Below are 27,352 nucleotides of genomic sequence, written 5' to 3' on the forward strand. Positions count from 1 at the left end.
GCTGGTCTTCCTAAATGTATCCCTATAAACTTCTTTTTTTTCCTTAAAATTTATCTTTAGCAACTAAGTTTCATTTCCACATTCTCAGGTTTCCTCTTCTGAATTTCTGGGTTTCATGTATTTCTTAATTTAATGTGTTTTGATTCCCTATTAGGTTTCCTTCCCAAGCTATGCATTGAAATAGCATCTCTTTGAAACTGTGATAATACCTCTTTAAAATCATGCAATTCTGCTGAATTCTTTTGTTTCAGGTTTTAAGCCCTCATCCCAATTTCAAAGGCCAGTTAAAAAATATTGTGTTGTTTCAAAAGCTGGATAGACAAACCTACCACCTTTAAAAAAGGAAGAGTTCAATAGACCACAAAGATGCCAGCCAGATAAAGAGATTGGTTTATTGGGCCAGTCTAGTCTTAGAGCCATAGACTTCTTTCCACAAGGTCACTTTAACAAATTTAATTTTGTTATGGTCTGATTTCTAGAGCTAACTGTGGTATATTCATATAGTTTTTTCTCCTTATTCCCCTTCAAACTGTAAAACTTTTGGTTCACCTTTTTAAAGGGCTGCCTACCTACCTAAACATCCTTCCTTCCGTGGAAAAAAAAGGAAATCTGGAAATAGCAAGCTCACATGAGATTTCCTTTGCCTTCCACCCAAGATGATCTTCTTTATTAGATTCTTTAGTAAAAAAAAAAATGTTTATTTTATTCTATTTTCTAATTTAAAAAGTGAGAATTGCAAAGAATTTTTCAAAATCTACTATTATAAATTTTTTTTAATTCCACAAACCTGTTTGCTATCTTTGAGACACGTCTAGGGTTTGTAACTCTCATTTAAGGTCTCTTCCCCTCATTCACTTAATAGGAGAAGAGAGAGCGAGAAAAAAAGAAAGAGAGAGAGAGAGAGAGAGAGAGAGAGAGAGAGAGAGAGAGAGAGAGAGAGAGAAAAAGAGAGAGAGAGAGACAGAGACAGAGAGAAAGAGAAAGAGAGAGAGAGAGAGAGAGAAAGAGAGAGAGAGAGACAGAGACAGAGACAGAGAGAAAGAGAAAGAGAGAGAAAGAGAGACAGAGACAGATACAGAGACACAGAGAGAGAGAGAGAGAGAGAGAGAGAGAGAGAGAGAGAAAGAGAGAGACAGAGACAGAGAGAGAGAGACAGAGACAGAGAGAGAGAGACAGAGAGAGAGAGAGAGAGAGAGAGAGAGAGAGAGAGAGAGAGAGAATTTCTCTCTTTTTTAATACCTTTACTAAAAGGAAACCAAGTAGACAATAAGTAGAGTGTTGACATTTAGGTTGCACAAATAAAGTGAGAAAACATTCAAGGGAGAAATGAAAAATTCACCCAGTATTGAAATTTCAGAAACATGCAGGTTATTGAATGATTTTTTTTTTTATCTCAATGTTTGGAATCATTTGGGCGCCACCAGCATATGCAGATAACAGTATTAAAGCAAATTTCATAGCAGAGTCTGTTTCACCTCATCACCTACAACTTGTGATGTCACCCATTCCCCTCCTCAAATAAATCTGGGGCCAGCCCTGTTGCCCCGTTATAAATCTGTTCTCTCTTTCACTCTGTCTGCATGTACAGTACACTGTAAATAATCATAAATGAATGAGCTGCAAATACTTCTGTGGTACACTGGAGACCCCTATTGGTCAGTTTCAGATAGTGACCCAAAGGAGAACCAACTCAATGATGAGAAACTTTTTTTTTTTTTTTTTTTTTTTTTTGGCTAGGATTTTCTCTGCTCTTTGCAAGGGATTTCTCTGCCCTCTGGGATCCAAAAAAAAAAATGTGGCAGAAATGGGTAATTTTTAAGTATAGCATAGAACGTATTTTTAAAAGAGAATGTGTGGGAGTTAGCTACTGGCAATATATAATGCTGGATGCACAAAGACATACCAAGACTAAGAGGAAAAAACAAATAACAGAAGGAGTAAGTGACCATTTCAATGAAATTATATTCCTGGAGATAATCTAAACAATGATAAATGCTTCTCTGTGTTTAAACAAATACATCTTAACCTTAACCAAAATATATGAGAACAAGTGAAGTCCTAGCCTCTTGAATAGTTGTGCTGCAAGAAAGTATTCTTCTATATAACTTTTAAAATAATATTGTGTTGGTTTAGATATTTATATGATAGCTCAGCTCTTCACAGTTAAGCTTTGGCTGTACCCTGAAAACATTGTGCTTAATAAAGATAAACGTTTAATGCCTTGAAATACCCTTCAATCTATTCTTAATTTCTAATCAATAATTCCTAGCAGAGATAATTCTCTCAGATTGTATCATTTTCCCTCCAAAAAAAATTATTTTGCAGTGGATTGCAAAAACAGTACATCAAACTTGCAAAATGAAAGGACTAGACTTTGTATTCTTATCATCTTGGAAAAGGATTCATAAAATGTCTATATAACCTACTCTTACTGATCTGAGGATAGGTCCCCTAATAGAACCAAATATATCTGTATTTTTGTTCAATCTTTTTCTCTTTTTCTTTTGTGAGCCAGAAAAACTGGCACAGGAAAAATGTCCAAGTAACTATGGCGGCAATTTCTTTAAAACTTCCAACCAACCACCACAGTCCTCAATACAAACTACTCACACCACTCTCCTACCTATTGATTGATAGAAGCCTTTAAGCCTGGACTGAAACTCCCCCATTCTTTCACTGGCTGGAAACACAGAATATGTTTTTTCTAAAACATATATGCTTCCAGTTACCTTAACAAATGAAGTTACAAAATTTTGCCACTGCTGTTCTCTTTTTCACTGTTAGTGTGCAGTTTAGCCTTGTTTTTAGAATTTTTTCCATTTTATTTAATTCATCATCCCAATTTTCTCTATTTCCTTTTTTTTCATAATTTCTTCCATATTCCCCCCCACACACACACACACACATACATCCCTGGGCCACTGCTTATGCCTGTTCTGAGGAAGGAAGCTCTGGACAAGGGGCAAAAGATAAGGCATGGAGGAGAAGAATTAAAAGCTGGTCCTTGATGCTAAATTCTGTTCAAAACAAAAATACATAGCCCTCCTGTCCTGAGATGAATGATTGCTATCTATTCCTTTTTGCTATTTTAATTTATTAGATCAGCATACAGTATTTATATTTTGGTGATTGTCTCATTTTGAGATAGAAGAAAATATTTTAACCCTGCTAAACTGACAAGTAAATATCTACAACAACAGAGCCTAATTCTATAGTCCTAAATTGAAGAAAAGTTAGCTTTAAGTATTGAGTATGGTGCATGAGCTGTATAAACTGTGAAGCAACTTCTTTCCCTTGATTATGTTTGTTCATTTCTTCCCTGAGTTATCCAAATAGAATGCAAAGTATCAGTTCTACCCTGACAGAGAACCATATTCTTAACATAGATGAGGTGAAATATGGGTGATAGGGAAGGTTGGAAAGTGGAATAAAACATACATTAGGAATCGAGGGGGTTCAGAGTTATAAGCATTGGAGAAGGGAAACCTTTAATCCTGGCATAATTGTTGATGTGTGTGATTTGGGGCCCCCAGAATAACTTTTTTGTTCCTCAGTTAATCTATCCAATATTCATCTCTCCAAAAGCATAGAATCAATAATAATAGCAACATATTAGGACTGCTATAATTGATAGGTATTTAATTTTTTAAGCACAAGTTCTATAAAGCTATAACCTCTAGTATCATTCATTTCACAGTGGTTTCACTAAGACCATGATCAAAAACCATTCAAAAAGTTATATAATAATCTCAAAAAAGAAATTCTAAGACCACTTACTTTTATTCAATCTCCATCGCTAGCTCAGAAAATTTCTCTTAACCTCCTTCTGAGATTATTAAGAACAACATCCTAAATTGTTACATCATTATAAACTCTGCTCTCTCTTCCATTTTAAATAACTGTTATAGAAGACAAAATAAATTATTTCTAAGGATGCACAGGGTCAGTATTCCTTCCACTCTCAGATATCATTTTTATAAATTTAAATTATGAAAACAAATATTCCTAAGAAAGACACAGTGGGAGAGGCATTATGGTGTAGCAGATAGTAGTCTCAGAGGTAGGACAACTCGGGTTCAAGATCCACCCACTCCATCTCCCAACATATACTGCCCCCGTCACTCTGAGCAAGTCTTTGAATCTCTCAGTGTCCCTAGGAACCTTTTTTAAGACAAAGTAGAAAAGCAGGTGCTAATTTGTATTGATAGACAGAGCAAAACTCCAGGACTTGTAAAAAAATAAAATCAAACTAAAAGATAACTGTATTTTGCTTGATAGTGAGAAAAAGCACAGGACAAGGAAAATGAGTTTTATTCAAAACTCTGCCTCTAACTAGAAGTGCAAATTTTGCCAAGTCCTTAAAGCAATCTTTCCTCATCTTCGAATGGGAATAAGTCTCAAACTTAGATGGCAGCTTAATCCCTAACTGTGAAGATCAGATAAAATAATCTATGTTAAAGTAGTTACCAAGAGTTAAAAGAGTTATAAAAATTAAGAGATTATTGGAAATGTTCTTTTGATCAAAGCTGCCATTACTTCTTATTGGTATTAGTAAAGTTCACTTCCCCTTACAGTAGTTTTCTTCCACCTAAGCAATAAAGTGAAATAAATATCTATTACATTGCATTTGAACGACCAAAGCACTGTGGCTTTTTTATATTAAAAAAAAAAAAAAAAAAAAAAAAAAAAAAAAGCTTAACCATTGTTTTCGGAGGTAGGAAGAATAAAGGAGCTAGAGGAGGAGAGGGAAGGGAAGATGAGCTAGAGATGGAGGAGGGGAAGAGATCCCTTCCCCCATTCAACAAATACTCTCTACTAAATTCAATCAAGCCTAAGATTAAAGCTGGGAGGAAGGGTCAGCATGAACGCAGACGTGTTATTGGTCAGCATTAAGATGGTATCGATAGAAAATGTAATGCAATACATTTTACTCTGTCACACATTTCTGTACAATAGCAATTTGCCAACTAGCTAACCACCTCAGCATAAACACTGGAGTGTTCCTGCTGAGTCTTGGAAAGCCTGCATGTGTGCAAGTGCACAATATACAAGGAAAATCACCATAAAGCTCAATGCCACAGTTGAATACAAACAGTCCTCAGGTCCTGCTGTGACTTGGCATACCCCATTGGACAGCTGGAAACAGAAAGGAAAGGCACTGCTGCCAATAACATGTTACAAGGGATTTTCAGGGCAATTTTCTGGAAACCAACAGACTCTGTATTATTTTACTGGAAGATACTGCTATGAGATACACATAGATATATAATAGTATAGCATGCTGTGTGTCCTGTGAATGTCTGTTATGCTATACCAAAAAAATCTAATTCTCTCCCCTACACACACATACACTGTGCCATTTGTTACAGAGTGGCAAAAAATAAGAATATATTTTACCAAAGCTTTATGCGATGGCTAATATAATTTTGAAAATCAGATATTGCCCCCAAACAACATTTCATTATATGCATCAAAAAGATTTAGTTTGCTAAGGGTCACATCAGTATATTCTAAATGGGCTTTGCATAAATAGATTGCATATGGTGACTCTCCCCGACACCCCTTCTCTGCACCACCCCCCAACCACTTGCAATGAAGTGCTACCAGAGATCATTAAAAAATAGACTGCTCATTTTATGTAGCTCAGATACAGTTATCTAAATTCCAGCAGCAAGAATACTTGGAAGACAATGCCAAGAGATAAACGAACGTGAGTTAAATCAGGAAGACGTGCTCTATGGCAATTAGTCTAATGTAATATCATTTTTAATGTAAAGAAGCTACATTTTCTAATTTTCACTAAAAGCCCTGGGTGCTGAATGGTTTATAATAAATGTGTGCAATAAAAAACAGGTACACTTATCTCATAAAGCAGCCTATTAACCAGACTGCTAGTGCTGCAAAATTCGGTGTACAGTAAACAATACTTTTTCTGCTAGAATAATGATGCATAGTTTACTCCTTTATACCATGCAGCACTTGGGGACTACATCCATTTACCAAAATAATGCCAAATTAGTACTGTAAATATTGAAATCAGACCTTTCAGGCTAACCAGTGGCCTAATTTTCTCTTCAATCTGCTCTTAATCTCAATTCATCAATAACACCACCTTATTATAGGACTTTGACAGCGAGCTAAGGCTTTTGATAAATTATACATCTCAAGCCAGATTTAAAATTTGAAGCTCAAGTGCTAATTATCTGTACAGGCCTAGTTAATAACGAGATTTCTTGTTAAGTATCTGATCACAGCATGGGCATCATTTGTCAAGAACCTCAAGTCTACCTTGGAGACCAGCTCTTCGAATTCTCCCTTGCCTACCATATGTAAAATTGGGATCTTTGTTTCTATAATAACCTTTTATTAGGAAGCTGACATAATGATTAAGTTCGCTGTAGACACACACAATGAATTAGACAATTACCCTTGCTGCTTTAAACTACTCAGGCTCCTAGCAAGACAAAATAATTAATATTGAATTTTAATTTGATGTGTTCCACATTTAAACCCCAATTTGCAAAGTACACCTGGAAAGCCTCCGCTGTTTCCTTGCAGCTTGTGCTGATGAAATAGAGGCTCCTACAGTTTGAATGTAACAGCCCAGAAGGCTCGATGCACCACGATCACTTCTCAGTGGAGCACAGAATTTTCTAGCATTAATGGGAAAGGTAATTACCTAGGTCTAACTTTATAGCCTTTTCTCTAATGAAACTATAATCTCCCAGGCCTACACACTTTAAGCATTTACATGATTTTAACGATTTCGGTGCCATAACTGTTGTTAACTCACAGTCATTGTGAAATGAGATATCTTAAAAACAAAGACACTAATTATATTTCCATAGTGCTTCTTATTGGCATAAAGCGGGCCCAGGCCAACTGAAAGCCCCATAATAAAACCTGCCGAGTACAACATTTCTCCTGTGACCCAGAGGAGATGAAACCCAAGTGTAAAAACATACTCTTTCCAAAGCCCGGCCTCTTCATGGCACCCCCGATGGACACATAAGAGTCAGGAACTTAAATGATGCTCCCTGGTAATTATGGCACATAAACTAGAATCCCTTTGGCTTTCCTCTTACGGTGAAATATTACCCAGATAGCTTTGGAAAAGATTTAACATCTGATATAAGCATGAAACAGCTTAGTTTCATGATCCAGAGATACTTTTATTAGGTAACTAATCCTTGTGGTTGTTTGAATTTTTTGTTTTATTTTGTTTTGCTTTTGTTTGGAGAATTGGGGTAGGAAGTGTGTTTATTTGGGGTTTTTTGGGGGGAGGGGAAAGAGGATAAGAAATAAAGATAACTAAGGATTAATATCCTTCTCCTTTCCTGAAGAGAATGGGACTTGGGAGGAAGCATCATGGGAGGAAGTTGGATTACTCCTGGGGGCATTTAACCTTCTATGAAACATCCTATTATGGAATTTAGCCAAAATCAGGAAGCTGGACCAGACAAAGCTGTCTGCATTAAGACCTATTAAGCCAACTCACACTTTTACAGGAAAGAAATAAAGATTCACAACCCATTTATTATGAACTATAAGAGCCCATTTTCATGCTGCCTTAATATACTCATAGAGCAGGGGTGGCCAAGTTCACTAACAAAGGCCTCTATTCTCTTTCCCCTTGGAACCTGGAAAGGAGGAAAAGAAGGAGAAAAGTAGCAATGTCTCCCTTTCGAGATATACAGTATTTGCTAACACTTCTAGTATCCATTTTTCCAGTCCTGAAACAAGTAGAAGAGAGGAACAACTAAGCTTTCATTGGGAGTAAAAAGGAGTAAAGAAGAATACTTTCTGTCCAAGTTACAATTCAGCTGACAGTTCTTCCCTGATAAATACCAGTTAGTCCTTAAAAGGGACTTTATAAGGAAGAAATATTTGTTTTCTAATAGATGGGAGATAGGGAAGGAGAGATGGTACAAGTATCCTTTCTGGGTTCTTGTCATCATGGATCGTAAGAGTCAGAAAAATGCAGATGGTCCATGAATGGTTTTGTTATATTGTGATGATTTTAGAAGAAGAAAGGAAAGAGGGAGGAGAGGATGCCCTAGGAGAAAAAAAAAGAAGAAAGATGGGGAAAGATTTATTATTCTAAATCTATCTCACCCCCTCTCCTGCTACACATTTCTTTAAGCAGAACTCTCTTCCCTCATCATGTGAAAGGTCAACACCATAGTCTCCTCCAAGGGAAGATATTGCCTCTGCTTCATCCTATTTGTCCCCTGCCTTGCTGGTATAACACCTGTCCCCAAATACCTCCTTCTGACCAACCCTTCCCCATCTCTTTTCCTGAGAAGTCCTGCCCCATGAGTCATGGGAAAAGAGGTCCTAAGATTTATTTTAGACATACATTAAATTTAATAATAGCGGTTTACTTGTGACCTAGAAAGTTCATGAAAAAGTGCTGCACACATAAAAGCCTCCAGATATTTAGCACTAAGTCCTTAAACTATCAATGAGTCTCTATAGAGAGAATCCTAAGATCATGGATCTGGAATAGAAAGGGACTTTAGAGACCCTCTTTGCCCAATTCTTCCCACATCTTTACAGAGAAGGAAAGTGACTCAGTCAAAGTCACACACAAAAATTAAGTGACAGAACTGGGATTAATCCATTAGATGGAATTTGAATCCAGGTTCTATCATAGAAGACTATATAAAGTTGATTCTTTAAAGAAGTATAAGATTTAGATAAGCAAAAAGAATAATATATAATATTGTACAAGATAATAAAAGCTATAGATTTATAGAACAACCAAAGTAGAGCAGAAAATCACACGTGTAAAAAAATGGTAGTTTTAGAGGTGGCAAAAAATTCAAAAGCCATCCAGTAGCACAAAAGTTCAGATAGAGATGAGGGGGTCCAGATTATCAAAGGTCTTAAAAGTTAGGCACTAGTGCTTAGAAAATGCAAAGGAAAATAAGGAATTGCTAAATTTAGGATTCTGAGCAAGAAGATAACAGAATGAACTCAAAGTTTAATAACTCAATCTAACTACAAAATGAATATAAAATATTAAGAGGAACCTGGAATGAGAAAGGTCAGATAAACTCTTGCAATAATTAAAACATGAAGGCACAAAGTTTCAGAATATTGTGGTACCAACACAAATGAATCAATACAATACAAGGGATACTATATGAGAAAAGGCAGCACTGGGAGAGTGCTTGAGTCTTCTGAAGCCTTTTTTCAATATGGCCTAAGAAATAACTCTAAGAGATCTAGAAACTCCACTCCAGAAATCCAAAAGATAATACTGAGGAAAAACTGAGGCTTCTGATAAGGCCTAGAGATCACATTGTGGACCCAAATAGTGAAGAAATCAACTAGGAAGTTACAGGGCACTATTGTGTTGGGACCACTTCTATGATAAGAGTTGAAAAATGATTAGATATAGGTTAGGATGCAAAGTGATGGGTCAAAGTTGATACCAAGGTTTCATTAAGACTCAGATGATGAGAAAAAAAGTGGTACCATTTACAGAGATGTTAAAGTTAAGGAGGGAGGGGAGAGACTGGCTTAGGGAGGGAAAGTGAGGTGATGAATTCTGTTTTAGGAAGTTTAATGACTCTCATTTCACCATAGCTGATCACCTTGGTGTTTGCTCTAATCTCTGTGATAATTGCCTTCACAGCCTTGGAGTAGCAAAGTCTTCTTCCCTATCAGAGTATGTTTAATTTCAAGACTTTGGTCTCTGATGATCTAGGTGGTAGCTGAAGCCATAACAATGAATAAGCTCAAAACAAAAGAAAGCTTAGAAGGAAGAACAGAAGAGCAGGGTAACTTTGAAAATGATGTGTAGTATTTATTTATGACATAGTTTTCAAAAAAAGGCAACTAAAATGGAAAATCATGTTTATGCATTGAAGTCCCTTTATATGCTGTGCTATGTACATGGAACTGTTTTTTATTCTGTGTTTTTGAAGTATTTAAGTTCACAATGAATAATTTTTTAAAAAATAAAATGAATCAACTTATAAAGAAAAAGAAAAAAAGTAAAAAGGCAAAAGCTATCTTGGGAAATGCCAATGTATTCCCACCCACTGAATATACAATCTATCCAGGAGATGTAGTCCTCCTTCCCATCTGGCCCCTAACTTTCAGGAATATCCTTCAAAGAATAGACTATCCCAAATTAAGAGGCAATATAATAAAGTAGAAAAAATATTTAGTAGGAGGCAAAAAAAATCCTACGGTTTATATTTATTAGCAATGTCACCCAACTTTTTCTGAGCCTTACTATACTCATTTAAATAAAGCAAAAAGAATAAACTGTCATATAGCAGATAGAGAACTGGCCTCAGAGTCATAATGGTGAGTTTTAGTCCTATTTCTGACATAAACAAATTAACTGACTTCTCCATGTTCTAGGAAGCAAGATGGCTGTTAGAAAGATATAAAATAGGTTAAATATAAAATAGATTAAAAAATAAAATATAAAAGTAATTATTTTCATAGATTTTGGGGTCACTTCAGGAGATAAGTTCACTGAGGTGGGGAGTAGCAGACAATAAAAGGCTTTAAACTTCAAAATCAAGTCCATTTTCCCTTCTTATTCAAAAAAACAGTTGACAAAATTTAAGGAATAGGAGTGATCTAGCAATATTAATTATCAAGTGACAAAATAAGAGGAAAAAAGTAGAGAATTATGCTATAGTGCATATATTGTATGTATGCACACACATATATATACATATACCTACACACATATAGAGAGAGAGAGAGACAGAGAGAGAGAGAGACAGACAGACAGACAGACAGACAGAGAGATAAAACTATCGTTAAAGCACTGAAGATGTGTCTTTTATAAACCATTCTCTCTCACAATTTCCTTGAGACCCAGCGACATTGATGCTTTAAGAAAAACAAAGTTAATCAATTCTTCTAAGCTTTGCTTCATCAAAAGTCATCTGCAAACCTTTAAGTGTTAGATAAAATGTTAATTATTATCATGATGATGACGATGATGAATTGTGAGTCTCAGTTTACCTATTTGTAAAATAATGATTAATAATAGAACCTACCTCAGAGTTTTGTGAAGATAAAATGAACTTATACGCTCATAATAAGAATAATGATATCACTAACATTTTATATGATCCTTTAAGAATTTTGTAATCCCAAAGTGTAATATAAAATGTAAGTCATTGTTATTATCATTAATTATTAGTTTATAGACCTGGACAAGTCACTTAAATTCTCTGTATCTCAGGCTCCTCATCAGTAAAATAAGAGGATTGCACTTAATGAATTCTAAGATCTCTTCCATTCTAAATCTAGAACTCCCATATTCCTTCAAGACATTTAAAAAGGTTCATGCAAGATAAGGAGATTTGGATGGCTTTCTATTTCCACTACTAAATGGAGTATTCATTTGATGAGATCACAAAACAACTGAAATATTATGATATGTTAACTTGCAGCAGCTGAGTCCTCTAAAAGACATATCCAATTAGCTAGGCATCCACTCTGTTGACTGTCAAGAAAGTAAATTGCTCTGGATACTCTAAAGAAAAGAAGTTCAGTGTCTCGCCTGAAGACTATCTTCCTTGCAAGGTTCATAAACTTTCAAGAACCATTAATAATCCTCATCCTTGTGATCCTTTGAGGGTGGTAAGAACCAGCCTTATGTTCCCCATTTTCCCAGTGAAGAAGACAAGGTACAGAAAGGCTAAATCATTTGCTCCAGATCACACAGGCAAGCAAGGGAGAATCAGTAAAAAGCCAAGGACTTCTGACTCCTCACCTGGGCCACACTGCCTCCCTAATGGATTGTTAGAGCCTCTTAACAGCTTTGTCATTGTTCACACAAAACACCGGAATGAGACCAGAATCACATCTCTACTCTTCATATAAGAAAGTAGGTAAGTCAGCTCAGCAACTGGTGCAGCAATTAATCTCCAGCAGGAGGGTAAGAGACACAGAATTAAATTGGAGTTCAGGTTATGAAGCTAAAATTATGTGAACAAGTTCAGTGTCCTTATATTTTAACACTTAACTCCAAGAGCTGTCCACATAGATCAGAAGATTTAATTAATTTTGATCTTTTATTAGCTAAAGAAAAAATGAAGACAAAACACAGGGATTTGGCAAAAGGAGTCCTAATCAGCCTGACCTACTATGTAATAAAAAAAATTATCCATATCCTCTATGTGCATTAGAAGGTTTATATCCATCTGACTGAAGCCAATTTAAAGCAAGGTAATAAATTGTTCATTTTTTAAGAATACAGGACTGCATTATAACCTTACAGATGAGGCCTACAAACTATTATTCTTATTAGTCAAGGCTGATCTGTGAAGGATGGGGCAGAGGTCTGCCCACAAAATATTATTTCAACAGTCATCATGAATTCTCTGCCTCCTTCTCCCCTTTCTGCTTCAGAGTCCTTTTGCTATTCGAAATTACAATTTTTTATTATTGCACAATTAGAGAAAAAGCTAAAAATGGAAATGCTCCTAACAGAAGTAGTACATTGACTTAAATTCAACTAAGGAGTAAAGGACAGATCTCTAAATTAGAATTTGGGCACTTTACTCCCAAATAGATGAATTGGGATCTTAGACCAGAAAGTAAGAATGGAATTAAGGAGATTCTAGTGAAAAATGGCATCTACTTCCTAATCTTTCATTGGGCCTCCCCCATTGTTAATTACACATCTTTCTTCCAAATAGCTCTGATAATTTTGTAAATACCCTAATTTTCCCATCTAGACTTGAAGACTTAACTTGCAGCTTGGTGCCAGGCCTGAAGTCAGGAAGACTCATTTAACTAAGTTCAAATCTGGCCTCAGACATTTCAAGCTGTGTGACCCCGGCCAGATCACTTAGTTTTGTTTACCTCAGTTTCCATATCTATAAAATGAGTATGAGAAGGAAATGGTAAACCAGTATCTTTGCCAAGAAAATCCCAAATGAGGTCATGATGAATCAGATGTAACTGAAAATGACTGAATATCAGCAACAAGCTCCCAAATACTTGTAATGAAATAACTATTTTAATAGAAATTGGATATTATAATATATATATTTAATATAAATTTGATGGTTTACTGGATGATTCAAGCACTCAAATACTCAAATAAATCTGCAAATTTATCCTTTTCCTTCAATGATGCAAAATGCAACATTTCCATACCTGACCATCCTCTACCCACTGTTGTTCATGTTCTCCCAAAAGTTTGCATTGCTTTTTCTCCAACATTATAAGGGGAGCAATAAATAAGGTTCTCTAGTGCTTTCCTGATCACTTTACTCTTACCATAGAATCAACCTATCTTTTCTTATTATACAATTACCTCATGAAATTTCATATTATTCTTATTCTCCTCTATATTTTTAAGTTGTTATATGGTTTACTCTGCTAACAATCAACATGTATTATCATATGCTCAATGGGGAGGATAACTGGGAGGAAAGGATAGCATAAGATTGGTATTTTGGCAGCAAGATTCCAAGTAAAATTCCAAGAGTAGTACTATCCTAGGGATAGAGTGTTGTATGTGCTGGAGTCAGGAAGATCCAAGTTCAAATCCTGCCTCAGACACTTGTTGATCATGTGGCATAGATAAATTACTTAATCTCTAGCAAGAATCTAGGTGGTAGGTGATAGAGTCTGGATCTAGTATTAAAAATATTTGAATTCAAATTAAGCTCAGTCAGTTGCTAGCTATATGATCCTGTGTAAGTCACTTAACCTCGGTCTGTCTCAGTTTTCTCATCATAGTAGCACCTCTCCCAGAGTTGTTGGGAGAATAAAATGAGATAATTTTTGTAAATTTCTTTATAAACCTTAAAGGACTATATAAATGCTAGCTATTATAGTTATCATAAATGTCATCATTGTCATTACAACTCAGTGTGTTTCCTCATCCTCATCTATAAAATGAGAATATTAACAGTATCTACTTAAAGGGTTGTTATGAGCATAAAATGACATAATAGAATACACAATAGCAACAGCAATGTAAATAGAAAGAACAATCATGCACTAAAATAATAAAAAATGAATGTTACAAAATTAGAAAGATCCAGCATGACTTGAATGAAGAGAGATGGGAGGACACATTTTAATTATCCCATTTGAAGGTGGGAGATCCAGATATTAAATATTCACAGGGCTTTGGATTTTGCCAATTCATTAATCAATTGTTTTTATTATTTTTTAATAGTACTTATTATTGGGATGGCTCTCTGCAAGAGGAATAAGGATACTGAGAATAACTATGGTGATGTAACATCAATAATAGACTTTTTAAAAATTTTTAAATTCAGGTACTTAGAAGAGTCCAATGAACAAACATTGACTTGTCTCTATACTGTGCACAGCATTTGTGTGGAGCACAAAGACTATAATGAAAATAGTCACTTCATTCTACTGAGGTCAATGCAACATTTACACAAATGTGTAAATACTACGTATATACTAAGCTGTAAAAAGTCACTTCAAGAGAGAGTACTAATAATTTAGAAAGACTTTGTAGAACAAGAGGGAGCTGTGTTTTGAAAGAAGTTAGAGATTTTACAAGATGGAAACAAGGAAAGAATATATTGCAACAAAGGGGATCACTTGAGCAAAGGCATAGTAACGAGAGATTAATGCATTTTATAGGGAACAACTGGCAGGGCAATTTGATTGGAATAGCAAGACCATGAATGGAAGTCATATAAAACGAGGCTGGAAAGGTAGGTGTGAGCCATTTAGTGGAAGGCTTTAAAGCCCAAATTGAAAAATATAAATTTTACAATAGAGAACTGATGAATTTTTGAATAGATGAGCGCCACAATCAGATTTGTATTTTAGGATTATCAATTTGGCCATTGTGTAGATGAATCAGTGAGAAAAGAGATTTGGTATAAAGAGATCAATTGGGAAGCCATTGCAATAGACTAGTGAGATACTATAAGACTTGAACTTGGATGATAGTGATGTGAGTAAAAAAAAGGGAAGAAAAAGGAGAGATGCTGAGGAAGTAGGATTGACAAGAGTTGGCAACAGGTTTTATATGACAAAGTTGGGAGATACATGAGGGAAAGAGAATTTGACTCATTGGAAGGACAGTGGTGTATCATCAACAAAAATTGGGAATTATGAGGAAAGGATGTTAGAGAAAAAATGAGTTCCATTTTAGAAACATTGAACTTGAGGAAAGGTCAGACACCTAGAAGGAAAACCAAGAAACAGCAGTGTTATGTTAACCAAAGGAGGAGAGAATATTCATGAAAAAGGGCAGTGAATGATATCAAAAAATACAAAGGGAACAAGTGGAATAAGGACTCAAAAAAGATATTAGCTTTAGTAGTTAAGAAACTGTATATAACTTGGAGAAAGCAGCCAAATATCAAGGGACCAAGAAAAAAAATGGAAGATAAGAGAATGGAAATTTAAAATAAACATCCCTTTCTAGGAGTTTGGCAATATAAAGAAAAAGGATAAAGGATGCTAGCCTGAGGGGATTTGGGGTTAAATGATGATATTTTAAAGATGGATGGAAAGCTATCTTTGGTGTTCCTAACATTAACCAGCAGATTTTCTGAGTTAGTCTTTTAAGATCTATAGCAACTCTCATCTCTACCACTCCTGTCTCAGTTGCCTATAAAAAATCCATCAAGAAATATCATTTGGCTATTTAAATTTTATATATATATGGCTCTCTTCCCTTTCCTAGTATGAACATTAATTTACCACAAAATCATTCATTTTGAAAGGTATTTGCCACTACATGTAGGAATTAGAATGGGAAGAACTTGATAAATTCTTCTTAATATTAGTAATTCAGCTTTTCAAATTCTTTCATTGCAAGGGAAAAAAGAAGAAATATAATGGTGATACCCCCTCAAAACAATATGAGAAAAATGTGTAACTTTTTTAACACCCTGAACTCTCCATTAAGGAAGGCTGCAACTTTCATAGAACTATATATTTAGAGTTGAAATGTCACCATAGAATACCTAGTCCAAACCTTTCATTTTATAATTCAGGAAACTGAAGTCCTGTGTGGTTAAGTAGGTTGCCTAATGTCATTCAAATAATGAGGAACAGAAGTGAAATATAAGCCCAGGCATCCAACTACAGAGCCAAAGATTTTCTATTCTGTCATTATGACTTCAAAGATAAATTCTAGAGAGTTGCTTGAGACTCTTAGAGGTTAAATGATTTCCCCAGGGTCAAGTTTTATCATTATGTGGTCAAAGTATGTAAACTTCAATTTCAGTATTTGATCTTCAATTAAATAAATTAAATTAATGTAAGTATTGAATGATTTGCTCTCCTTGTTGTCCAAGGGTCTTCTACAACACTGTAATTCAAAAATAATAGTTCTGTAGTGCTCTACTTTCCTTATAATCCAACACTCACTGTCATATATGCTACTGAAAAAAAAAAAAAAAAAACATAGCTTTGCCAATATCGACCTTTGTTGAGAAGGCAAAGTCTCTGCTTTTTAGTATGCTATCCAGAATTCCCATAGTTTTCCTTCCAAGGAGCAAGCACCTTTTAACTTCATGACTTTAGTCACCATTTACAAATTTAACTCTGACATTGCTCCCATTTCTTTCCCCTCTATTTGCCAGGAAGTGATGGAACTAGTTGCTAATATCTTAATTTTTTTATTAAGCTTCAAGCCAGATTATATGCTCTCTTCTTTCATACTCACTTTAAAAGTCTTCTTAATTCTTCTTCACATTCTGCTAGTAGAGTGGTGTCATCTGCATATTTGAAATTATTGATATTTCTTTGAACAACCTTAATTCTGATTTTTGATTCATCCAGTCTGGCATTTTCATAATGTACTCTGCATTTAATTTTTAAAAAATAAGATAACAATGTACATCCAACCTTAAACCACTTGATTGTTCCATGTTCAGTTCTAATTGTTGTTCCTTGACCGATATACAGTTACATCAAGAGACAAGTAAGAGGATCTGGTAATCCCATCTCTTTGAAAACTCTTTTTTTCTATTTTGTTGTGATTCACATAATCAAAGCTTTAGTGTAAGTCCATACTGCAGAAGGAGATTTTTTTTCTACAACTCTTTTGCTTTCTCCATAATCCAGCAAATGTTGGCAATTTGGTTTCTAGTTCCTCTGCCTCTTCAAAAACTAACCTGTTCTTCTAGTAATTCTTGGTTCACATATTGCTGAAACCTAACTTAAAAAATCTTAAACATAACTACATGGGCACATTGTTTGGTAATTTAAACATTCCTTGGCAGCACCTTTGTTTAGGACTGGGATGTAAACTATCTTTCCCAATCCAGTGGTCACTGTTGTATTTTTCAAATTTGCTGATCTATGAATACAGCACTTTAACAGCAGCACCTTTTAGGATATCAAATAGCTCAGCTGGAATTCCATCACTGTTAGCAGTGCTTCCTAAGGCCGACTTGACTTCATTCTCCAGGATGTCTGGCTCTCTAACAGTGTGATTATTGGTGATATTAAGATCTTTTTTTGTCTAAGTCTAGGTTTCTTCTTATGCAAAATGGAGATAATAAAATTTGCACTAGCTGCCTCAGATGGTGTAAGGGGGAGAGGGGAATGAATGCAGTGTTCAGGAGAACTGGTACCTCTGGTATGATCCCTTAGGTGTCAGGGCAGTTCATCCACTTAATTATTTTAAGTGAATAAAGCAAACTATGTCAGCTTGCTCAGAGTTCTAATGGGGACATTGAAAGAGCATAGAATTGAGTAGGCAATTTAGATTTTCCTTTAAGGTAAGGATAAGTCACAATTTAATTTTTTATCATTATCTTTGTTGAAATATCAAGGCATATGCTTTTGGAAATAGAGAGTTAATATACTTGACAACAAGATTGGAGGCATCTTTTGTATTCCAATATTATCTAACAGTCTGTTGTAATTAAAGAATCAGCATGAAAACATTAGCTCTAATGAAAGATCAATGTACCTCATTTTCAGTTCTCATTTCTTACATAGCATGCGCCTGTCTAGAGAGGGTCAGGATCATAAGACTACTGAGGCAGCTTAGTAACCAGTTTCTTTGTTTCTCCAGAGCTCATGTTTTTATCTGTCTAATTCTATTTCCTTTTCATCCTTCTAATCATTCATTTTCTTCAATCAAATTTCATAAACTGTGTTCATTAATTCACTTTTCACTTTGCTTAATAAACACTAATAAATAACATGTAAATCAGGGCAGAGACTAAAGGAAATATTTTTTTCTGTATTCTTAAACCCATATTTTGGGTATGCCTTTGAAACTTCCTTCTGTATATTTTTAAACAACTAGTGGTTTTTAAGGGATTAAATATTGCACCTACTTTCAAGTCTAGCATCTGAAAAATGATGTCCATTGGGAAATATTACAAGGATAAAGGAAGGAAAGGAAAAAGGAAAAGAAAAAATGCATAATTTTTACTCTTTGTTTTCAATATTAATGCTACTTTAAAAGAAAAGAGGGATTGCAATGTGAGAGTAAAAGGCACTGCCATGCAAACAGTAATTGCACTTCTCTCTAGAGTAAAATTCCATTTTGGAGCAAGATGGATAGACTTCATCCTACTTGGGGCCACATTAAGTAACCAGGAAGGGAGGTGATTTGAATACAATCAGTATCTGACTGTGACAAATGAACAAAAATGGGAGTCAGAGAGAGTCTAGTAGATAACAATTCAAAATTCAAATTTTACTTCCATGTCTATGGAAAGTCATATGAAAAAATAATCTTAGCAAAGCTTTAACCCAATGCTTTTAATTTATAGAATGAAAAAATCAAGACCTACAATAATAGTAAAGTGATTTGTTCTATGTCACACAACTAAATGGTGATCTATAATTAAATTTCTTACTTTCTCCGCACTATAATGTCCATCATTCTACTACAACTATACATACCATTTTCAATGTCTTGAAATATCTTCAAGATCTAAAACTTTAAGAAGTAACCTCCAAACTACACTTTCTCTCCTGCCACCCTCACCCCTCTCTCACTCTCACCAAATCTTTACTTTGTTTTTGTCATGACTTTAATCTATTTGAATTATCCCAGGCCATCTCCCCTCTCCTTCTAATCAATCTCCATACCTATTTATACCTCTATACCTATTATATTATTTCTCATTTACTAATGATGCCCTAGAACAACAGTTCTTTGTCCAAGTTTCACAAAGTTTTAAAAAAATTTATTTTGATAATTATATTTTAATATAATTTATTTCTTTGGTAATCTTTTACATTTTTCTTTTTGCACTTAAAAATATGTTGCCGAGAAAGCATCTGTGATTCACTAAAGGTTGACTCCTGCCCATAGAATGTTTCCCTTCACTAATTTCCTGCTATTCCTGATCTGAAAATCTTCATCCTTAAGTAACCCTTTTTCTTATAAGGGGGTGCCCATTTTGACATACTCAGGCCAGCCATATTCTTTCCATCATTTCTTGTGCATTTCCTGTGCCAATTTTCCAGAATTCTTCACCATGCCCTATGAGGATGATTTCTGCCTTACTCACATCTAAGTTTTTCAACTCCCTTTTGTGTGTTGTCTTCCCCTACTTGAACCTAAGTTCCTAGAAGTCAGGGAATGTTTTTCTTTGTGCTTGTAGTTTTATTTTTATCGCTTAGCAGTGTCTAGTATTTGATGATGTGACAAGTTAATTTCATGCCTTATCAATTCATCTCAATCTAATCTTAGTCTCTAACTGCTGATCAACAATCTTTTTCTTCCTCCCTTATTAGTTCCTTATCTCATTTTTTCTAAACCTTTCTTCTCTTAATCAATTAATTAATCAACATCTATTTATTAAGGGCCTACTCTGTTTCAGGCATTGTGCTGAATATTGGGGATACAAAAAGAGGCAAAAGAGCTCACAGTCTAATGGGGGAAATGAAAAAAAAACAACTATATACAAACAAACTATATACAAGATAAATAGGATATATTTTATTGAGGGAAAGCACTAGAATCAAGAGAGGATAAGAAGGCTTTCTGCAAAGATGTGATTTTTATCTAGGACTTAAAGGAAGCCAGAGAAATCCGTAGACAGATATGAGGAAAGAAAGCATGGAGGTCAGTCAAAGAAAATACCTAGAAGTGCAACAGAGAGGTGACTTACTAGATTGAAGAGTTTATGACTGAATTCCAATAGGCTTGGGGTGAAAAGTCCCATACACACCCAGAGAAAGAACTATGGAGACTAAATGTGGATCAAAGTATAATGTTTTCATGTTGTTGTTGTCCTTTTGGTTTTTTTTTCTTTCTTAATATTTTTCCCATTTGATCTGATTGTTCTTGAGAAACATTATAATGGGAATATGTGTAGAAGACTTGCACAAGTTTAATCTCTACCAGATTGCTTGCTTCTTGGGAGGTGGGGAGAAAAATTTGGAGCACAAGTTTTTACAAAAATGAATGTTGAAAACTATCTTTGCCTGTATTTGGAAAAATGAAAATTTTTTTTAAAAGTTTATGACTAGGAGTAAGATATTAGAATTCTGGAAACGTAGCGAGGCTAAGTTATGAGGGTCTTTGAATAGCAGTCAAAGGATTATGTATTTAATTCTGGAAGTAATAGATAATGACTGAATTTTATTCACTATGGGGTAAAGGTTACATGGTAGGACTTGTGTTCCAGGAAAATCACGATAATGGCTAAATGGATGATGAATCAGCGTGGGGAGGGACCTGTGGCAGGCAGACCCATGAACAGGCGATTGCAATAATCTAGGAGTGAGATGATGAGCACTTTGCATCAAAGTAACCCCCTCCAGTACTTTTATCAAGAAAAAGGGGGAGGAGGGTCACAAAGAGTTGGACATGCCTGAAATGACTGAACAACAAATATCAGGCATCAATTAAGGGTTTTTTAAGGATGAAGGTAAGACATGGGCAATTTGTACACAGATGGGGAAGATTGGAAATAGAGTGGGGATGATGGAAAGCCAATCTGCTGGAGGAGACAGGAAAGAATGGGATCAATTAAACAAGTAAAGGGGTTTACCTTGGTAAGGAGTATGGCCATTTCATCATGTGAAACAGGACTGAAGAAAGAGATGGTAGCAGAAGGCCTATGAGATGGGGAAGAAGGAGCCCACAATGAACGGTCTTAATTTTTTCCAAAATATATGAGGCAAAGTTCTCAGGTAAAGGTGGTATTGGGAAAGGAGAACCACAGCAAGTTTGAGGAAAGATGAAAATTTTTGGAAGAGCTTCTGTGAAAAGCAGGACAATAAGTTGATATGATAGGTATAGAAAGATTTTCTCATAGCAACTAGGCCCTACTAGGTTGTCTCAAATTGTAAACTTGTAGAGGACCCAGTCAGAAAAGTTGTGTGATTTTCTCCACTTTCAATTTATAGCACATGTTCTGGAACCAAAGGGGTAGATGATGAGAGTGAACCAAGTCTGAGACTTGGCAGGGGATAATCAATAGTATGATAAAGCTAGAGATTCAAGAAAAGAGGACAATGCAGTCAAATTGATTCAACAAGGGGTCAATATGAGGGAAAGAAAAGAAGTTGCCAGTACAAAGAAGCCAGTTTTGGTGGAAATAGGTCAAAAGATTGGAGGTCAGGATGTGGATAAAAAGTAGGATTTTATAAGAAAAGGCATAGGGAGAGGAGAAAAGTCAATAGATTATGATAAGATAAGAAATTTTAGAATTCTTGAACAAGGAGGTTCTCATCATGAGCCACACCTTTTAATTCTTATATCCAATAAAGGAAATTTAAAATAAAGGCCTTTAAAAAGTAACTATGGGATTGAATATGAATGGCAAAGAATGCTGACTGCAAATTTCATTAAGGAAGGAGAAATTTCATATAGGAAAAAGAAATTTCAAAATACATTTCTGCTGATGTGAGGAAAAGAAGACTCCTGATACCATTATTAGTCAGGAACTCTAAACTAGTGTTCATCGAAAAGAGACAAAGTAGATTTGTGTGAAAAGGAGGTCAGAGGATGAAAGGGAACTGAGGCAGAAATAATGATCTGATAAATACACCAACAATGTACTGCAAAATCAGGATTCACCTTCCAAGAAAGCCATCATCACAAAAGATCTTAGATTTATCTTTGGTTAGGGAACTATGACATTTTCAGAAGCAATGCTTTGAATTCATAAAAATCCAATACATACAATACAAATGTTAGTAGTTAATAAAATCACAATTTTAGAGCCAGAAGGAAACTTTACTTACTACAACCTATTCATTTTACAGATGGGGAAACTGAGGCTCAAAGGATTGAAAAGAGTTGTGCAAGATCACAAAAACACAGCTTGGAATTGAATCCAGTTACTCCAACTCTGAATTCTATACTCTTTCTACTATATCATGCTAAGTGAATCAAATTTTAGTAAATTTCTTCATATTTCAAATGAGTTGTCATAGTATTATCTCTTTACAAATGATAAAAAAGTTACTCTAATTATATTAGAAGAAGAGCTTTGCATGGGCTGGCAAACATCAGCCATGCCTCTAGTGGCCTTTAAAAAGCTAAGTTTTCCAGCTCTGGAACAGTGGAGACACAGTTGAAGTAGCAGCTTTGTGGAGTGTGACCCCTCTGTCTGTACCAGAAAGCAGTGAGGGCAAAGGGGGAGGAGGATCACTATTTAAGGGATTGTAAAGAGTGTCAGATTCTTCTAAAACTAGAGCAGGTGACTCAGGAGGTATATCTTTGACTGACCTTGCAGTCCAGATTTATCATAACTAATTTCCTTTAAGTAGCCTATGCCCAAAGCTCTGAGCTTCTCAATCAATAGGCACATAGACATATAAGATTTAACTGGAGGAAGCACATAGAGAAAACACTTCCCGAGAGATTTCCCTAAAGGAGAGCTGTTCAGACAGGACACAGTAGCATGGACAAAAAGAAGATAATAAATCTTGAGATAGTGATTTGATTTTTACAGAGCATTTCAAATACATTACATTGATTTCGGCATCTGAGCAAAGCTTCCTATCATTGTGGTCCTACAGATCTTGGCTTTTCCCTAAATAATCAAACAATTTATAATAAAAGTAGATTTACAAATCAAAGGGAATTGTCTCCAAATCAAGAAAATTAACATGAGAAGTGTGTATTACTGGAATCAGCTCTTGTAATATAAATAATTTCCCCTGAATTCATCTTTTTTTTAATATCTCAAATTTTTGAAAGAATATATTTCACACATTTTACAAGGATTCCATTTGTTAGATTTGCTTCTAGAATAAAAATTATTATCTATAACTCTGAAAGATATTACCTGCTTGATTCTCCATTTCTTCTGTAGGAGCTAATCTACTTCATTTATCCTATTTCATCTCTAGACACAATTGGTGGTAGTGGTGGTTATTTTTCCACCAGCTCCCTGGGTGCCTAGAAAAGCATGATGGAAATAGGGTTTTCCTAAAAATAAGTTTCTACTGTACTGTTCCCCAAAGCTTGTTTCATTCTATATCTTTCAGTAACAGAAACTGGCATTTGGGGGAACCATTATTTTCCTGCTATATTTAAAGAGCCTGCCTAATTCAATTTAATAAACACTTATTCAATGCCTTTTATGAACCAAGCACTGTGCTGATCACTGTGAATACAAATAAAGAAGAAGACAGACCCTTTCCTGAAGGAGCTTATAATCAAATAGGTAAAGACACACAGGAAAAAGCTGGAAATGCGTGGGGGAAGGAGGTGCTTCAGGGGGTATGTGGTTCTTTTTCCATGCAGTTAAAACCAAATAGAATTGTGGATAGAAAATAGGGCGAGCTGCAAGTCAAAGTCCTGCTATTTATAAAGGAAAAATTTGGAACTAATCAAACTCTCCAGGATTCCAAACAGACAAAAGAAGAAGCTGAGACAAGTGGGAAAATGTTGAATACCAAAGGCTAAATTAACAGCTTGGTAAGAAATGAAGCAGAGAATGGTCTCTTTTACCTAGTCAAAAAAAAAATAAAAAGAAGGAAGGAAGGAAGGAAGGAAGGAAGGAAGGAAGGAAGGAAGGAAGGAAGGAAGGAAGGAAGGAAGGAAGGAAGGAAGGAAGGAAGGAAGGAAGGAAGGAAGGAAGGAAGGAAGGAAGGAAGGAAGGAAGGAAGGAAGGAAGGAAGGAAGGAAGACAGAAAAAAAGGAGAAAACAAACAGAAAGGGGCAGCTATATGTCACAATGAATAGAGTATCAGCCTTGAAGTCAAGAGGACCTGAATTCAAATCCAAATTCAGACACTTAAAAGTTATTAGCTGTGTTACCCTGGGCAAGTTACTTAATCCCACCGATTTGCTCTACTCTCCCCAATGCAAACACATTGTAAATAAAATTTGTAGAATTTAATTCAAAAATAAAAGTAATTATATTAAAGATTTCATTTAAAGATCCAAATATAAAGGTATTATTTATGTGATTCTATGTTAAACTTAAATAAAGTACCATTTACCCTTATGTAGTATAATAAAATGAGCAGCATCCTCCAATCAAGAAGGTTCTTTAGTCAGATGTCCATGGCCTCTTGATTTGGGCTTTCCCAGAATAGGTACCAAGTTACTGTATATACAGAATAGGTCAATAACAAGTACACTACTATACATTAGTTAGGATGCACAGGATTAGAATATTCATCTATCTCTTTCAAGCTCCAGAGGCATTGCTAAAGTGAATCAGCTAGAGTTTTACCCAAATTTAGATGGAGCTGACAGCATCTCTCATCCTTTACAATGCACAACTATAGAATTTGGCAACTAGCTAACAAAAATAGCTAGCTAAAATAAAAAGCTGCCAGCTCATTCTCCCATCCTCCAAACTACCTCTACCTTCTCTGAGAATAACCTCACACTATTGCACAATAATCTGTTTCTCCCAGTGGAATGGAACTCCAACACACTTCCTTTCAACTGAGGGTACTATTTCATGCAACTTACAAGATTTCAGCTTGTGGGAATTATTCTGAAATAAAAACCTAAAACTGCCAGATTTTACCTGTTTGATTCTCTATTCCTTCCCTAGGTGTGAATCTACTTCTTTGTTCATCCTATATTATCTTCAGGTGTAATTTGGTTGGGTTTTCCTGCCCCAGTTCCCCAGGTACTTTGAAGAAGCATGCTCTTTTTCTGTCTAAACTCTAGATTCAATTCATGTGTAAGCTTTTCTCACAACCATTTGACTGCAACTGACCTAGCATCTCCTGGACTCTACCCACAGAAATTGGCAAGCTAGGTTTGCCTTTTGTTCTCTGCACATAGCTTTTTACTTAATTTCCCCTAATCTTTTATAAATTTATTTTATTTTTAATTCACAGAATAAAACAAACCCCTCCATAATTCTATATGATAAATAAGATGATCGCACATGAAACTGCAAATTTACCAAGTACAACTTGCTGTTTCCTTCAAATAGAAAACAAAATTATATTAATTGTTTTCTTTTTATTCCCTCTAGAGATGACTACCATTAAATACAAATAGGTGTTATGTGTAAAATTACTCTATAGATTCTCTCATTTTTTTCATTTTTCCTCTGGATACTAATAGTATTTTTCTTTATATGTTCTTCATTTTTAATTTGTATATATATATATATATGTATATGTGTGTGTGTGTGTGTGTGTGTGTGTGTGTATATAATAGCCAAAATGACTTAATTGCTCAAAGTCCTTCTCAAAGAATATTGCTGTAATTATAACCAATGTTCTTCTGGTTCCACTCACTTCACTCTTCATCATTTCTAAGATCGTTGAGCTCATCATTTCTTATAGCATAGTAGCATTCTATCACACCATAACTGAGCTTTCAATCACATTCAGAACATCCTTGGTCCCTTCAGCTTTGCCTTCCATTCTCCTTCCCCTTTTGAAACCATGAATTCTCCAAAATGTCCATTTTTCTCCTTTCTTTCTGAATCTTTCTTCCATTATCACAAATTGACTAGGCACATTTGTGAGTGGGCAGGGGGCACTTCATTGATATAGGATACTACCAGTAAGAAATCCCTCTACCAAAACAGATCAGCACAATTCTATAATTTATATTCTTAGAGGATTATCTGGGGAACTGAGAGACTAAATCATTGTCCAACATCAGTCCTAGAGCCACTATATCTGAGGCAGGGCATGAATTTAGGTCTTTCAAATTTCTATAATAGAAGTACTGCATATAAGCACACATTGCCTGAGCTTTTTTATTGCACTTAGACTTTCCCTTGTATCAGAGTTGTGTGGATAATTGTGCTCCCTTTCAATAATCACTTCTTCTTCCCTAACATACACACACACACACACACACACACACACACCTTGTACTATAAACTTTTGAGGATAGGGTCTATGCCATTTCTTTGACTCCCCAGTAACTAGCACAATGCCTTGTATTAAGAAAGAATAATGAACTTGAATTCAAAGAAATTAAGTATGAATCTTAGCTCTAATGGCTAGTGGTTTGTGAGCTTGGACAAGTATATACTTTTGGGTTTTTTTTCACTTTTAAAATTTTTGTTTAATTTTTATTTTTGATCATTAGGGCTGGTGGTATGGGTAAAGAGCGAAGAGCTAACTCATCTCCAAGGTCCCTTCCAGATCTAACATTCTGTGATTTTTTTGATCCCATATATACTTAATAAAAGTTCATTGAAATATATTGAGTTAAACTGAACTAACATAAGTTCTAGAGGATTTTCCCTTTGTCATCCACCTAACATTAGGGAAATAATTTTACTGTGAAGTACTTAACATGAAATTTTAACATGCAATTCTGAAATCCATTAAAATATTCTCTTCCCCAAACCTAATCTTATGCACTTAAACCAAGGACTGAAGACGTTAGTGACATGGTGCCGTAGATAGAACACTGGACTAGGAGTCAAGTCAGACATTTACTAGCTGTGCATTTCTGGGAAAATCATTTAATCTCTCTATGTGTGCCTTGAAAATTGAATAAAGGGAGAGCCTCAGAATCCCCCCTCCCCATTCTAAATTTATAATCCTTTGTTACTGTAATATCTATGTAATTTATGTAATAAGATACCTGCAGAACTATTGTAAGAAGAAGGTAGGATACCTGACCTGAGTTTCTATTCTAATAGAGACTATATTTATGTTTTTGTTATTGTTTAGTCATTTTTCAGTCATGCCCAACTCTTGGTAATCTCATTTGGGGTTCCCTTGGCAAAGATACTGGAGTCATTTATTATTTCTTTATCCAGCTTATTTTGCAGATGAGGAAACTGAGACAAACATGGTTAAGTGACTTCCCCAGAGTCACACAGCCAGTATCTGAGGCTAGATTTGAACTTCAGGAAGAAAAGTCTTTCTGATTCCAGACCTGGCTGTCTATGCTCTCTCAATGCACCCAGCTGCCCTATTTGAAAAGCAAACAGTAAATGATTGATTGATTTGCAAGATAATTTTTGAAAGATGCTGACAA

Source organism: Sminthopsis crassicaudata, chromosome 3 (assembly GCF_048593235.1).
Source record: "Sminthopsis crassicaudata isolate SCR6 chromosome 3, ASM4859323v1, whole genome shotgun sequence".
In the NCBI taxonomy this organism is placed as follows: domain Eukaryota; kingdom Metazoa; phylum Chordata; class Mammalia; order Dasyuromorphia; family Dasyuridae; genus Sminthopsis; species Sminthopsis crassicaudata.